The following is a 17,406-nucleotide window of genomic DNA, read 5'->3' on the forward strand; positions in this document are numbered from 1 at the left end:
ATTTAGCATTTAAGTTGAAAATTTTTGAAGCCCAAAACAGTGGAATACACTTTTTCGAAAGCATTCAAGCAGATTGAATGAACACTCAGCTCAGCTTTTTTTATCTTTTTTTTTTCCTCTTTCTGGGCTTGTCGGCACAAGAAGGGATAATGGGGAGGTGTATCATTCCCAGCGAGCTGCAGCTCAGTAACTGCTGCATATTTAATGTTACACTGCAGCCATGGCCACGCAGCCAGCTGCCTCACATCTACAGTGCAAATAACTGCTTTCATATTTGGGGGATTTTCTTGATATTAAGCATTACATGACCATGCTCCATGTTCCTTTCCCCCCTACCAGCCCATCAGCATCGCAGAATTTCACCTGCTGTAGGCTTCAAACCACAGCAACAAGCAAACAAAGCACATTTAGCAGCCCCCTGATCCCTCTCCTGCCAGGCAATAATCCGTCTCCTCCTCCCAGACCAGCCACCCAAGTGGAACTGGTGCAGCATTTGTGGTTACCAGCACAAGGGCATCTGGAGGTATATTTGGGGCTCTGCCAGGGCCCAGGGCAGCTGCAGAGTGCCAGCCTGCCAAAGCCAAGCTAGAGCCTGGTCACAGAGCAGTGATCAGCCCATCTGCAGCCACAACAAGGGGACGCGGCACAAGCATAGCTGGAAGGAAGTTCCTTGGGATAATGTCTCCCCAAGCCACTGCCCAAAATTCAGGGACAGATGCAGATGGTCAGTTAAGCTGCTCTGTTTGGCAGCATTTAGCAAAACACACAGGCTCATCTATCAGCCAGAGTAGTAGAAGTGAGGAAAGACTGGGACATGTCAGTGTGTGTAAGTCTCAGATTCAGTCAAAGAGAAAATAGAAAATTCCTAACCAGGCAGAAGCCTGAGAAAGTTCTGGAAAAGAATGTAAATAATTCTTGATCTCTCTTGTTGTTCACATTGTTTATACTTGAGTTCTACCACTGTGCATCATGCCCTGTGCACCAGTGGTGTTAGTTGTTTTCACTTCAGGACCAATAGAGTTGGTCTGCACCAAGCTCTGCATAAAGAGCGATGCATTTTGAAATAAATCAGAGTTTTACTCTCACCTTCTGAGTAGGGTAATCTCATTCCCATCCTGCCTCAACAGTGTCAAGTGTGGGACATCTGTAATGAGATCATCACTACTGTCCATGGTAGTACACAGGTGAGAAAATTTGGGTTTTCTTAATGAAGCAAAAGAGCATTGAAACCACCCTGTCAATGTGGGCCTTTCCAGATCAACATGTTAGAAAATGTGTGAGCTCAGGGGACAGAGGGCAATTGTACAAAGAATATGATTGTAGATACCATTTGTCACCTCAGTGCAATTTGGGAGCCACTTTCTGTGCAGACATCCCAAAAGTGTCCTAGAGATTGGCAGGTTTTATCATCTGGCTGACATGACTTTCTTAATGAAAACACATCCCTTATCAATGGATCGGTCACCATCATATTTAGGCTAATGACTAATAACTGCAGTGGAATTTTGGGGTAAAAGTATGATTTCCAATCATGCTATCTGCTGCTGTTCCTGCAGTTCTGGGAGAAACCTATCCTAAATATGCAGGGTAATTTTTAACATGAGGTTTGTTTTAAAAGCATGGCAAAAATACAGATACTATACTTATTATTCTGGGGGAAGTCACCTGCCAGATGCTATCCTGACTGATAATGACTTTATTGGACAACTAGATATTTAACAAAATTGTTTAACCACCATCAAAGCAGTATTGGCATTTGGCTGAAGGAAGCAAAGCTGATGCTCTTTCACAACTAGGCTAGTGCTTGCTAAGCAGTGTCTCCACCTGGTATTTTCAGAGCAGGTTATGTGTTACAAAACACCTGTGGAAGCATGAGAAAGCAGTTCTCTGGTGGCTGGAAGGCACAGGTTCAGGCACATTTACAGAGCCAGAAGTAAGCCTTCTCTAAGATGACACTTACAAGGGACATGTCTAGCTCTCACTATATTCTTGCTCTTCTTGCTAGATAAAGACTTATCTTTTAAATTAAAGAATCCAATTTCCAGCGGTATAGAGTTTTTTTCCTAGTACCTTGTATAACTTTTCATGCATATTTCATGGGCAGTCTACGCAACACGACATGAATATTTCAAGGTGGTTTTTTTTTTTTTTTTTCCCCAGAATGCTAGGGGAAGTTCTCTTCTATTTGAATATGAAAATTTTCTTATTACTCCTTTTTTAAAGCTTTTTTCTACTGAAAAACGAGGAAAATTAAGTATGAGTTAACATATAGGATTAGCAACTACTGGACAGAAATCCCACTATGAAAATACTATGATCTAAACTGAACTAGGTGAGATGGATCCCACCTGTGCTGTCTTGTTCCAGCATTCCTGAGGATCCACTGCCCCGACTGACTATAGGCACCTTGCAGGGCTGAGAAAACAGCAAATGACTCTTACGAGTAATGGGGTATTTTCACTTTGGGCTGTGGGAGAAGCAGGACCAATTATCAGTCCCCTTGGCAGCTATATCTGCAGGGGTGAAAGCATTTCTTTTAGCAGTAGAAATGAGAACAGGGAGCAGAGAAAGTTTCTTCAGGCAGACTAGAGTGATCCCAGCTCTGTATATATTATGTCATTCACCAGGACGGTGACATTTGGCATAAGTGGAAGGGCAAAGCTCCCCACTGAGGGATGGGTGACAAGGCATCTATGCTTGGCACAGTTTGGATTTAGTAAATTGCTTTCCCTATCTTTCCATTTCATTCCCCCTGAAGTCATGAACAAAGTTCACTGTGAAATAAATGGAGTTTTGAAATGATTGCTGACAATGTCTTCATACTGATATGTATTTTCATGGAATTATTCCACAAAATATTATTTTCTTCCTTAGAGTTCATTGCCTAAGAGCAGCACTAGGTTTTGTTTAAGGGTAAAAACTGAAATGCCTTTGTACAGCTGTAATGATCCAATCTACATGTCACTAAATGCTCCAGGGAATACTTTGCATACTTCTTCTGTGGTGCTCTGAAATGCACTTCATAACATGCTATGATATATGTGGAATTCAAAAAGGGCTTTTAGAAACCTGTTTCTTTCTAGCCCTCTCAGACTCCTACTGTCTCAGCTCAGGCTTTTGTTACAAGATTTGCCTCTCCTGCTCTGAGAGATAACCCAGGCCATCTGCAGCAAACTTGCTGCCCTTCCATGAACTGTAGCCCAGGACTGGTGTCACAGGACCAAATACCTCTCAAAGGAAGATGTTCCTACCACTGGAAGCAAACACAAACAACTCTGTTTTCCTGAAATGGGATCTCCATAAATACATAGAGGAAGGCTGCTTCTTGGCAATCCTTGTGACTGAATTCTCAGATTCTTGCTGTTCTTCTGAGCTAGTGGTCAATCTGAGTGCAATGCAAACATATATAGGCACCTGCCCACTTTCATGTAACAACTGTTTCTGTAGAGGTTCCTGAGCACTTATCCCACTGGAAATAGGCCAGCCTAAGGAAATTCAAGGCTTCCAACAACCTGATTTTCTTCCCCTTGCATCCAAGACTAGCTGAAAATAGACTGGTCCTGGTTGAATTTAAACACAAAGATAGATAAGAAAGAAGAAAGAGACAGACTGTCCTAGTGGAGAGACAAACCAGTGGGAAGTAACAGCATATGGATGCAAAAATACTTTGTAGAATAGGCCAATTTTGCTCATTAGTAACTCCATGCTGCCTAATTTACTACACTTTGAAACAGAAGTATGGAGCAAACAATGTTCTGTCAGGTATATATATCATATAAATTGTATTTTGGCACTGAAGCTTAGCTCACTAAGCTAATTTGAGAAATTTTACTCAGAACCAGTTTTCCTTTCCATCCTCCCTTAGATAATTCCCCTGTTTCACTGAAGAAGTGAAAGCATACCAACAAACCATGCAAGAAAGCCCTGACAGCATCCTATTAACTTTACAGAAACAGACTGATTATCTGTGAAAATGAACAAAATCTTCCCTTCTGAAGAGAAAGAACCTTGTCATTTATTTGTTCAATAATAACTGCATGCTAAAATTCCAGAGTTAATCTACTTCTCAAAAGCATTCTTTGCATGTTCCTCCCCCATACCTTCCTCTGCTTATGTAGCCAGCAGTCCTGTCATCTCTACACAAGCTTTTCACTAAATCCCAGTGTTCCAGTGGATTAAACCGAGAACATGAATTCTTCCTGTGTGTTTAAATGCTAAAAATAAAGCATCATATTTTCAGCTGCCATAAATCAACCTGATTACACCGAAGCCCAAAGAAAGCAGGGAATAACCCAGTGTACCAACTCCAGCTCATGGAAACTTCCAAAAGTTACTCATGTACCTGCTTCAGTGTGTGCCCATATGGCACATGGCAGCACAGAGAGAATAGGAAATGTGTACTTGCTTCAGGAGCCTTTTGACCTGCAGTGCTTTCACTTACTTGCTCTTGATTCTGACATACATTTGCAAAATTTGAATTAAGCAAAAGTGTACAAAATAAACAGTATAGCAAAGCTAACCACAAACAGGTGCTGAAAGAACCTGTTCACCTGTTTGTTCATTTGCAAAGGCAAGGCCTAAGCATGCCTCTGATGATACTCCCATGGCTTTTACTCTGAGTGACCACAGAGTTCCATCCTCAGGATGAAATGTGCTGTTCACATCTCTGTATTGCTGTTTCATGATATCTGCAGGCCCAGTGAAATACTAATAAAAGCATCTGGAAAGTTTAAACTTTTTGTTAAGTTTGTGACAGCTATAAGTATTTTGTACTTTAATGAGATAATAGAAATCTTGAAACCTCAGATCTTATGCTGTGTGGGGGATTGCACTATTTGGGCTGTAAGGCCTGTGTTTGGAATGTCTCATGCCAAAACCAGTGGCTAGGCACAGAGGAGAATCTTAGGATTTATCCAGGCCTCCCCCAGCTTCAGAAAGTGTCACAGTCCATGTTTCACATTTCCAAAGACATATTCAGCAATGGAACATCCTTAAACCAGCTTCTGCAGTGTTTTACTTTCCTTCCTGATAAAAAGAATACCTAATGTTCAACTTTTAGGTTCCTTACTGAAAATGAAGTCTGTTACTTCCTTGGCATATCTGTCATGAAGAGAATGAAGAGATCATTCCTTTCCTCTGTGCATTCTTAAAGATTAATGTTGTTTTTCTCATCAGACTTCTAACATTGCAACTAAATAATTTTACCCTGCTAATGAAGGTATATGGACTTCTTCATTTCCTTATTTCCCTCTATATTCTCTTCAGTGAATCTGGAAGGGCAGTGGCCAAGACTAAACACAATGATTCAGTTGTGCTTCTTCTGAGTGTATCCTAAGAACCAAACCTGTTGTTACACCCTGGTATATATTTTGCTGGTTTTCAACAGTATAATTATATACTGTTATGTGTTATGCTTTAGTAGCACATAAAATGCTACTAATGCCTTCTTGAAAGTCAGCAAACTTAACATCTGCTGTTACTCTGCTACAGAAATTTTTAACATTTATTTTGAATGAAAAACTATTTACTGTCTTGTTTTGCTGCTGTCTTCTAGGTGCCTGCAAAAATTCATTTAAACTTTTAAGTGTTAGGTAAAATAGTTTTCCCAGTCTTTTTATTCCCTTCCATGGCAGTTAAGTTTAGGAAGAAACTTTATCTAGCCAAGATGAACTCAACAGTAGAATCTTCCAAATTCTTCTTCTATTAATAACATCAGTACAAGGTCCTTTAAGTACCAATTTTTATAGATGTTAAGGGTAGCTCTTCTCACATATGGCTGTAAAAGCTGAAACTGTATCGGCTAAGCAGGAAAGAGCAGTGAGAGCCAAACTTAGCCATGTTGTGAAAAGACATCTTGCAGAGAAGAGTCTGTGTAGTGCTTCTTATTCCTACCTTCCAGAACTATAATACTAAGGAACAGAGTTATCCTTGGACTTGTGGGTGGTTGTCTGTTACTTCTGCTTTTCTCTGTGCCTTCTGGCAAGTCATTTAACCTTTTCCTGCTCCAGATTTTCTGCCTATATGATAGACATAATGATGCTCACTATCCTTTTAAAAATGTGGTTTAACAACATTAAAGACAAAAAAAAAAAAAAAAAATTTTCTAACTGCTAAGGTGTTATTCATGAATCACTTTCCCTGGGCAAAGGAAAGTGAAATTTTCCTTTGTGAAAAGTGAAAGTGAATAGAAAATGGTGTAGTTAAAAAATCCCAAGCTGGTAGCATCCAGCACAATAAAGATAATATGTATGAAAAAAAATCAGAAGTTTCATTGCTCTGCTCTTAGAAGTAAATGAAGATATAACATATGTTTTTAACCCCTCCTTCATTTAACCAGCTGTCCCATGCAACCTTTAACTCCTTAAAGTAGATATAAACACATAAAAAGTGTATTATTGGTTGGGGAAAAAAATCCTGTCGAATTTTACTCTACCATACTCATTCTACAAACATTAATATGAAATAAGGATTTATGGAGTTAGTGCCACTTTTTTGTGAGATTATATTTTTTTTCTGTAAACTTAAGGGTCAATTTTGTCTAGACATTAATGACACAAAGTAAGCTGTCTTCTCAAAAAAAAAACCAAAACAAAACAGCTCTCAGAGCAAACAGCTACAGAGATTCTATGGATAACAGCAGAACAGGTTAAGCAATTTAAGCCCAAATAATTAAACTTTTCTCAAGAAATCACACTAATAAATAAATAAATAAATATTATTATCTATAATACAAAATCAGTTATATTTCTTTTATGACACCTTGTGAAAGAATGCATAAAAAAAAAAAAAAAGAGAAGAAACAAGAAAATTATCACTGGGGATCCTTGACAGGACCTGTCATTCCATTTAACTTGAAATATTAGATTACATTCTTTTGGCACCTGTGTCATGCCCTTGACTTAAACACCACCAGAACGTTTTGTCCTACCACATTCTGGCATATTTCTTAAAAATGTGAAGTAGTTACTGAAACAGGAAAGTAAAGTTTGAAATCTGAAGTGGAGGTTTTCCCTAGTGAACTTTAGAAATACCCAACACATGCTAGGGTGTGGTATTCCCCTACAGAACTTGTCAGAGTTGTATAATTATGTGGTAACATTTGTAAATCCCATTTGCTAGAGTGGCACCAAGTTCAAACGAGCAATGGAAGTGGTCTTCACACACAATTCCATATGCTTGCATGTCTAAAGTACTTCAAAAGGAGTGTCAGGAGTCTCCTGCTCACATATGGCCTGGAGAAGGCATTTAGAATTCTGGAGTGTTAACTTATGGGATGGGAAGCAGGCCTGTACAGGAGAGGTGGTTTCCATCTGCAAATGCAAAAAACTAAACTTGTATCCTCGTCAGAGCTTTAGCATTTACTTTCTCTTTCTTAATTACCTTTTTTGTGAATTTCATATACTGTGAATTACACATTACAGACCTGCTTTTAGCATTTTTGCAACAGTCAGCAAATGAAAGTCTATTCCTTGTGTTTTATTCTTTTATTCTGTTCCTCTTCTTTTATTTTCTTAAACTCTCCATTACTCCCCTTCAGTATGACTACCTGATTATATCTCCTTTAAAAAATGCTCACTTTTGCTCTCCCTTTCACTCACCACACCCACATGTGGTGTTTTCATCAACTTATCCACTAATTTTGAAAATAGGACACTATGAGGACTGGTTACACCCTTCTGCATTTCTTATTTAACTTTGTGACTGGTTTTTTGCTGACAATGCAAAATACTGGCAGTAAACTTTGGGTTCAGGACCATTCTCTTGATATTTCTCACAATATTGTTGTAGAGTCTGGACTATATCACCCAAACTACCTTATAAATTCATTGCCAGCTGAATAGATCCCAGTTGAAATGTTGTTTCTCATTTCAGTGTGAATTCTAAGAGTTTTAGACATGTCCTTCCTGCCTTTCATCAAATATTACTTGAAGAACAATCTCTCATTTGAATACGTATAGTCTTCATAATTGTCCACCAGTTCAAATGGGGCAGGATCCTCAAATGTTAGCAGTCTGGGATGCCATCTAGGCTTTACCAGTACCCTCACTCACAGCTTTAGATATTTTCATCACAAAAAAATATTGGAAGACATTTGAACTTGCCATTTTATGCATACAGATCTGCAGCTGAGCACATTTTGTGATCATTCCCCTGTACTTGGCACAGAATTTGGTGCGCCTCAAATTCTCCATTTAGTTTTGGGCCTCTCCTAAAAGGAGGACATTGAGGTGCTGGAGTGAGTCCAGAAAAAGGCAACAGAGCTGGGGAAGGGTCTGGAGAATAAATCTGATGAGGAGCAGCTGAGGTTATTTAGCCTGGAGATAAGGAGGCTTGGGGAGACTTTACATCATCCTGTACAACTCCTGAAAGAAGCTTGTAGTCAGGTGGGAGGCGTTTTCTCTTCCTAAGTAGTAATTGATAGGATAATAAAAAAACAGCTCCAGTTTGCACCAGGAGAGATTTAGATTGGATGCTAAAAGAAATTCTTAATGGAAATAGTTGTCAAGCTTTGGAGCTGGCTGCCCAGGGAGTCACCATCCCTGCAGGGATTTAAAAGTCATGTAGATGTAGTACTTGGGGACATGGTTTAGTGGTGGGCTTGGCAGTGCTAGCTTAAGGGTTGGACTCAATGGCCTTAAAGAACTTTTCCAAACTAAACGTTTCTATGATAATTTAAAGTGTCAGGACAATAAAATCATTTTTGGCTGATTATTTCTGCCAGGTGTTTTTGATATGTGTTTGATATTTCTGAAGGCATAATCTCCACATTTCAAGTTGGTAGGTAGCCTCACTCATGGATTTCCATAACAAGGCAAATCATAGCTTAAGAAGCAAATATAAATCAACCACACTAACAGCCAAGTAATCAAACAACTCAGCTCCTCATCTGTTATGAAGCAAGTTTGTAGAGCTCTTGCAAAAAATTTAAGCTTACTGTTCCAAGACAGTTTTTCAGTTCAGTGCTGTTTCCCTCTTTGAGCAAGCTCTACAGCCAAAAATATATATAAAAAAGAAGCCAATAAACTGTCCCAGGTCAAGCCAACTCTATCATGGTATTTCCTATTATAAACAAACCTTTGGAATCACAGATCAAAACTTGTTATCTATATTGTTCTTTCTCTCCCCAAATTAACCTTGTTCTTATCCTCCAAACTCTCTTTATACAATTATCTTTGAAGGGTAATTTCCTTTATATATATACAAACCATTGTTGCAGTGATTGATAATATAAATAAACTGTAAGCATACATTTCATCTAGGCTCATACCGATGTCCATTTGCTTGTAGCATTGTGTTAGGGATACTGCTGGCAGAACTTTCCAGCTAATTAAAACACCACTCCCCTGCACAGATGGATGATGCCTGCTACACTCAAAGGAAGAGTCTCTGTCACACTTGCTCCTCCTTTTGGACTTGCATCTCTATTTTGAAAAGAAGCCTAGTATGAGATCTGAGCTTAGATAAATGTGTCTTTTAACAAGACTCTGTCACAGAAAGTATTTCCATAGTTATTCTTTTTTGTTATTCTACACTAATATTTTTTTCAGAAAAAGCTGATTCAGTTCTTTTTCTTCTCTTACTGCAGCATCCTGCTTCCCTTTTGAGATAGGATTAAAAAACCCTAAAAACCTCTTTCTGTGCTGTGTTCTTACTCTTCCTCACAAGCTCAAAGAGGAATCATTAAATAATAGTTTTACAGGTAACCAATGACCACATTTGTGATTTCTCAGCTAGGCCAGAGATCATTCAGCACCTCAAGTTATTCAGTCCAGCAAAACCTGTATCAGAACAGTCCAGCTCAGCCTCTACATCTGTAGATTCAAATAATGTGCAGAGGTATATTTCAGTGCTCTTCCAGGTACAAATTTTCATAAGACTCTAATTTTTCTTCTCCTGTGTACTCATGCAGGATGCTTTGGTTCTTCCAATTACTTCTTTAGGGGGAAGGTTTCCATGTTGTCTGACATCATAGACTAAGATCATCAGAATGTCTATTATTGAGAGCCATTTCTTAACTCTTTCTTCTATTATTTTCATTTGCAAAACTCAGACTCCTTACTAAGGGCCAACAAGCCCATAACAGCATTAGAGTGTATATAAATTTATCAAGGGAGAATTCAATTTATCCCAAGCTAAAGCAGTTCACCCAGTTTTTAAAATTTCACTCATCATTTGTTCCCTTTTTGATTCCTTATGTTGTACTTCCATCAGATAGTCCCATAAACGAAGTTCATTATTATTTGACTAGTTTTCTGAAATACCTCAAAGTCTTTATTTAATGGAATAAATAAATCTTGAACAAAAAAGCAAGCTATTTAAAACAGGGTGTGCCACTATCAATTTCCTCTGCTACCCTGAACTTTTACTTAAAGGAAGAATTAGGAAAAAAATCTAAATAAAATAGGAGTATATTTTCCTTCTGCTTTTTCCCCCAAGAGAAGGCTCAAAGATTAATATACTATACAGCAGAAAACAAGACACTTCTACAGATCTTAACAAAAACACGTACAGTGAAAGCAACTACATTCTGCAGGGAATCTTTTAAAGACAAATGTGCTCTTCAGACATGTCCTCTGAACATGCTGTTGGCAAGTTCCTCTCGATAAAGAATTCCCACATGCAGCTGTGCCCACCATTCCCTGAGGAAGATAATTCTTCCCTTAACATCCCTTTGATGGGCCAAAACAGCACCAAAAGCTTTCCAGCCTGCAAGAGTCCTGTAGAGTAGGAGCATGAGCTCGTATAGAGCTGGTGAGCCCAAATGGGGGTGTTAGTGAGGGTCCCAAGTGGGGCTGGTCAGAAATATTAAGGTCTACTCAACACACTGTTATAGAGCAAAGAGTCAGAGAATTGAGAATGCAGCCAGATTCAGAAACAAACAAAACCCCCAATATAACTCACTTTGCATGAATTTCAAGAGAACTGCTTGAACAAGATTCCTCAAGACACCATACTTTGGGAGCTATTAAGTAAAGTTCTGAAGGCTGTTCTTTAATTATTTGAATATCTAAAGCTTGTAGGAAAAAAAAAGGTAGTCATTATAAAATAAACTCCCAACAACACAGGTATATCTCTACCTGTTTTGGTACGCTGTTCTTTAAATTTTTCAGCCAGTAGCCACAAACACATCTTCATGTGGGCTAGGAAATATGCTTGAATAAAGACTTCCAGAAGACCAAAGTCTTTTTTCACCACATCAAAAAGCCATGCAAAAAAAGTGTGCTGAAATAGAAATGAAACTCCTAGTACTTTCACAGACCTTACTGGTTCAGTGCATATTTGTTCGTGATAACTTTTGACAAGAAACAGGACACAGGTCACTGGATATTTTTTCAACTATGATCCAAATACTATGATATTATTTAATTTTCTTTTCCCACATGATGAACTTATCACACAAAAGTTTTCAGAGGAGAAAACACTCCAGCCTATTGAAAATAGAAATGGTAACCAACCACCAAACTAAGAAGCAATGGTGATAATAAGTGCAATCTGACCTCATCCTGGCAGCAATGTTGGTTGATCAAAGCAAGTTAGACATTAAAAACTAACACATGAGATTTTCCAGCAATGTTAGCTCCACCTTTGTCAGTGGTGAGTGAGTCCAGCAAATCCATTTCCATACTGGCAGGACTGGAATAACCTTTATGTGAGTGATAGACTGCTTCAGTAAAGACAACTGATTTTGATCCCTCAAGCACTTCAGAGGGCTGTGTTAGTCCAGTACCTTGAAAAACACAAATTTAAAAACAAATACAAGGACAGATCACAACATGCTGTATGTTAGACTGTTTGGGTTTTTTTTTTCCTCAGCACATTCATGCTATCCAGTAAATAAGCATTTGGAATGTAATAATTTAAGTGTAGGAAGGGGAAAAAAGGCACAAATAGTAACAATCACCAAGGTCATTAATCTCCCCAAAGCTACCTGCCAGATCTTGGCAGTAGAAGCAACAGACTAGTTTTTTTGGAAAGGACACAAATACAGTACTGTGGTTTATTACTTCTCCAGATGTATTGGTTTGGCTCTACTTATATAGACCTAAGTGGCACACATTGTCCAGAAAGTAACTAAATACTTGAAAAACATGAAGTTCTCATGTCAGATAATGGGCTTTTAAAATAATCAAAGTTTTCATAGAGTTGTTACCTATAACATCGTTGTCATAGTTTATTTTGCCCCCAGAGCAATAGAGGAAAAAAGAGAGGAGAAGAGCATGAACTAGAACATATTAAAAGAAAAACAAAACCCACAAACCATCTGCAAAAGTTAATGGGTTGATATAATAAAATCTACACAGTCAACAGCCATTGCACCTGGATCTGCTTCTGCACAATTTCTTATGGTAAGAAGATTAAAGATGATTCCATCCATGGCACCCAGATAGCCTTAAACTAAATGTTCCAGCTGAAAGGAATGTTGAATATGAGAAGATGATATAAAAATCCATCAACAACAAATGTCAATGGCTGGCACAGAGCAAAACCACTGCTTGACCTGAGATTGGGGATTGGAGCTCTCAGACATGTGGAGCTTTCCAGAACGTAGCAAATAATCCCAGCCTCCCTTCTGTGATGATTCAGAAGGATTTCTTTGGAGGATCTGGGGTCATCTGCAGTATTTTCCAGTTCAACAATGAGAGAATCAAGGACCTGTTTGCATTCCCTAATGAAACGTTAATTACTTGGGAGGTTTCCCACAAGACCACATCAGAAGCCAGAACTGTCTTCTCAATGAAATGATCTCCAAACCTCTCTCCATGGGTATGCTCCATAGGCATGTGTGCTTGTGTTTTGGAAATGTTGATTTGTCATTTTAAGTTTTAATGCAATTGCCAGACAGAACCGTGTATATTGTAAGGTTAAGATAATGAACAACACGGCAATTTCAGGAAAGAACTTTTCTTAGCAGCATCATGAGTCACGTTCTCATTTAAAACAGGGCAACACCAAATATTTCATTTTGTGTGAGATCATCCATATCAAAAGACAAAAACAAAATACTTCTTTTCATGCTGGGGAAGGTTTACGTTAAACTGTAACAACCTGGAGCAATTATTTGATGCATTTGATTGTACTTGTACTGCAAGGGTCATGGTTTTACCCTCTGGTGACAGAGGCCTTCCTTAGTTTTGAACTGCCAGACACAGTTACTTCTGGAATTGAACATACAGTCCAATCCTGGAGTACAGATATCCCATATATGTAGTTTTATTCAACAAATTTATCTTACTTTAAACTTTAAATCTTCAAAACTCGTAAAGAAAGGAATACCCTTGAAAATATTACATGTGGATATGGATACTGTATTGTTTATCTTCTTCCTTCCATTGCTTATAAAATTCTTTTCTCACCATCAGGCAAATTATTTCAGCCAATATTAAACTACACTAATACCAAAATCACAAAAATGAAAAAAAAAAAATAAATTAAGCCACTAGGGACAGTTAGAAGAAAAGCTGGATAACTTGAATCCTGTGGTGAGTTTAGCCCAAAGAACCTTTGTTTCTTCAGTAATTTTGAAAATATGCTCTTGAAGGATAAGAGGAACATTTTTGCTGTTGTGACAAAATATAACAAAAAACAGTACTGCTTCAGAAGGACTCAATAAAGCAGCTCCAAATTGATAATATTCTGAAGAAGTAAAACCTTTACCTCTGACTCCAGCAGAGATCAGATCTCCACTGTAACTTTGTTTTCTTTGGTGGATATTAATTTACTTGAAAATATATATGTAGTTGGGATCTACATGATACAAGTTGACATAGTACCAGTATTTCCAGTTCAGGAGATTTTTGGCCATGACAGGTGTCCCTGAAAGGACTGCAACTACCATAATCATCCAAATCTTGCCAAAATTCATCACTTTATAGCTGCAGAAAATACTGGGTCTGAATACGATCATCCTAATCTCCCTGTCATGGTCTTCCAAAGGAATAGGGAACAGGCATGGGAATGAGAAGGAAAGGCTCCAGGGTGTATTTCCAGCTGTAGGGGGACGTGCCACTTCCCTTCTGCAGGGCCATGTGTGGGTGAATGGCTCTCCACACTCCTGACTCTGGAACCTGCAGAGGCACCAGAGGAGCTTGAGTCCCTCTTCCAAGACAGGGAGTTCACTCAGAGGAGCCCACTGTCCAAAGGCACAGAAAAACCAAAAGGGAGGATGCAGGCAAAGTGCAAAACTCCTTCCCAGCCTCCCCAAAATAGATTTGTGTATCCTTTCACTGAGGTTCTGTGCTGTTACTTCAGCTCTTCCATAACCTTATTTATCAAATTTTCATCATTTTATAACAATAAATCTGTGTGCCAACCAGGAGGAACTGAAATTCATGAACTTCCCAGGCCCAGGTTCAGAACTGAAGTACATATTGTTTCTTCCCACTGTTGGAGACACACAGCTGCTCCTGTGTCAGCCAAAGCAGTGCTCAGACATCCAAGTCTGAGAGTTTATTTTTATCAGTCAGGAGGCCAACAGAGGCTTTACATGGGTTGGTTAGAATCCTACATTTGTTTGTATATTTTATCTATATATCTCTCTATTACATATATATATGTGTGTGTGTGTGTATATATATATATATATATATGTATGTGTATATATATATATATACATTATACACATATATACATATATATACACATAAATACATATATATACGTGTATATATATAATATATATGCATATACACACACACACACACACACACATATATATATATATATGATACATGCATCTCTTAAAGCAAAGTAAAATCTGTCATCAGCTGAATGTTTAATGCAGATGCATTACTTGCCTAGAAGAGAATCTGCACCAGGGAGTACTGTATACCAGCACAGTGCATTTTGTGCTTCGCTGCAAGATTATCTCACCTCCATTTCCCTTAAAAATCTTGGTAGAGGAGGAAATTAAGGGAGACAAACTGAACTGCGATGCTTAGGGAGTCCCTTGATTCTGCCTGTCACAGTTTTAAGCCTGCCTGGGGCCTCAGGGGAGTCTGGCTGTTCTCAATCCTCCTCTGCCAACCAGACAGTAACGGCCCAGTGCTTTTATTCATTACCCTGAATGTAATGCACTAAATTTAACAAGTAACACACTCAGCGGGAATTTATTGGCCTTTGCAGCATGATTGCAAGGTAGGATATGGATATGGATTCCAATTACTGCTGACACCCAGATAAGAGGAACAAAGCCCATATATGATTGTTATTAATCAAAGGTGATACCTGGTATTGCAAAGAAAAGAAAAACAAACGAAGAATAATTTAAAAATACTTAACTAAGTACTTTTTTCCTATCAAAATGTCAGTTGTTGCAAATAAAATGATGCTGGCATTTTCTAGCTAGGAATAATAAAAAGGATAAGCATATTGTGCAAAAATGGTCAGAAAGAAAATGTAAATAAAAAACTGCTATTGATTATAAAATGGCATGCAGAAAACTCACATCCCAGGCTATGTAGTAAGCTGTGTAAAGCTTAAAAAAGAAATATGGCTGGTTCACAGCTACAGAAGTATTAATAATCACTAAACAAAATGAAAATTCTGTGTAATATACTCCAGAGAGCTGAGATTCGTATTCATCTGACAGTATTAAAAGATGAGATAGGAAGAAATTAATTTTTCTTATTCACATCTGGAGTTTAAATAGGTACAATATGAATGGGCAAAGAACAAGCCAAAGACCACTGCATCAAAATTCCAGAGACCAACAGATGTGAAACATATGTAATATCTCTCCCAAACCTCTCCCAGGTGTGCACAGAATCAAACCACTGAGTTATATGGGATTGCATTCATTTCATAACACTGAACCCCACAGCATCTTAAATACTATGGTCATTCAGAGCAGTGAGAGGCAAAGAATTTGGATTCATAGTGTATGGAATTGCCACTCAGCTTGGACATAGGAGATGAAAGTCCTTTCCAAACTATCTAAACTGTTGAGGTCAGCAAAGTGGGACAAGACAGCTTATGAAGGTTCTCACTACTATTTCCAATATTCAGGCTGAACACATCAGATGAATATTTCCTGCTAACAATTCCTTTCCCTTTCTGGATAAATTACATTTCAAAATGACAGTGTTAAAAGGGATGAAAATTTCTGAAAGACACAACAGAAACATTTCTTGAAATGTAGTGAGTCTGCTATTCACTGACAGACTGCCTTATATGCCTATAACACATGTTTTACTCAAAAAATTAATCAGAAAATGTGAAAATTATGTTGCAAATACCACAGTGGCCCTTCCTGGATCTATTCTAGAACTCTTTCCTGCTGCTTGAGAACCTTTTTATTTTGCAGTCCCTTCAGTCTTTGTAAAAGGCAATGTATGTGCCCACTGGGACCAGAACTGACACAGTAGCTGTCTCAAACAAACCATCACAAACTTTTCAGTGAGGCTTCCAGAAAGGAATTCAATGCAATGACTTGGAGAACGAGCTTAAAAGAACTTTGACGATTCTGTCTTTAACTAAAGATTTTATTCTACAAGACATCATTATCACATCATCTACATAAGACAAGGCAGATACATAAGACTTACAGCACATCTAACTGGGGTTAGACTTTCCTGGATGCTGCCTCTCATCTGTGAAAAGCAAGAGACCAGTTTTTGGTGACATTGAGAATTACATTTTCATTTTTATTGTGAGGAAAAATGCCATAAGCAGTGATCATCCAAGATATCTTAGTGAAACAGAAAAGCAATCATGTTTTCTCACTGGTTTTTGTTACTTTCCTGGTATACGAAAGGGTTTTGAGAGTGGGTACAGCAGGAAGAAGAGAATAAATAGGAAATAAAAGGAAATAAAAGGAAATAAAATTTTTAGGAAATAAAACTTTTAATTTTAGGAAATAAAAGTTTTTTAAAACACATCCTATACACATTATATACTGTATATTATCTATCACATGACATTTGCTATTTATATATGAATGATATATTGTATGAGAGCATAAAATCATTTTTGCTGCATTTAATGCTGTAAGGTTTTACTGATAAATATTGGATTGCATTTACACAGGATTTCAAACTGAGGGACAGCCAGCTCAGTGATGCAGCCTTGGATATGAAACAGGCCTTTTACTATTATTAATAGCTCTAGCATTTTCCTGCAATACATGAAGTTTTTCACTGAGGCAGAAATGGAAACAGCTAAAATTTTGATTCATCAGAGCATGCAGCTACATTTACAAGTTTAAGCTTGAGATTAGTGCTCACCAGGGCTTTGTAAATAAGGACTTTACTAAGTAATGACTTAGTAAATACACTATTTCCCCAACATTGGCTTCAGAGATTACTTCTGTAGTCCTCCAGCTAAAATGCGTGCTGGTGTTTTACAGTCCTTGCTCACAGTAAAATAAATGCACAGAAGGTAAGGTTCTCTGATTGTCTATACATTGTT

The 17,406-nt window shown here is 38.1% G+C and overlaps 1 protein-coding gene across 4 annotated transcripts in view; it reads right to left on the reverse strand.

The window, feature by feature from the left end:
* LOC115492903 (uncharacterized) overlaps positions 1–17,406 on the reverse strand; it is a 531,227-nt gene that overhangs the window by 171,895 nt on the left and 341,926 nt on the right. The window contains exon 8 of one of the 4 annotated variants that reach the window (XM_072923299.1): positions 16,545–16,589. The exons of the other annotated variants lie outside the window; for them this stretch is intronic. The gene's annotated coding sequence lies outside the window, so the exon portion shown is untranslated. The remainder of the gene's footprint in view (positions 1–16,544; positions 16,590–17,406) is intronic. 4 annotated transcript variants of the gene reach the window in all.

This window comes from Taeniopygia guttata, chromosome 1 (assembly GCF_048771995.1).
Source record: "Taeniopygia guttata chromosome 1, bTaeGut7.mat, whole genome shotgun sequence".
In the NCBI taxonomy this organism is placed as follows: domain Eukaryota; kingdom Metazoa; phylum Chordata; class Aves; order Passeriformes; family Estrildidae; genus Taeniopygia; species Taeniopygia guttata.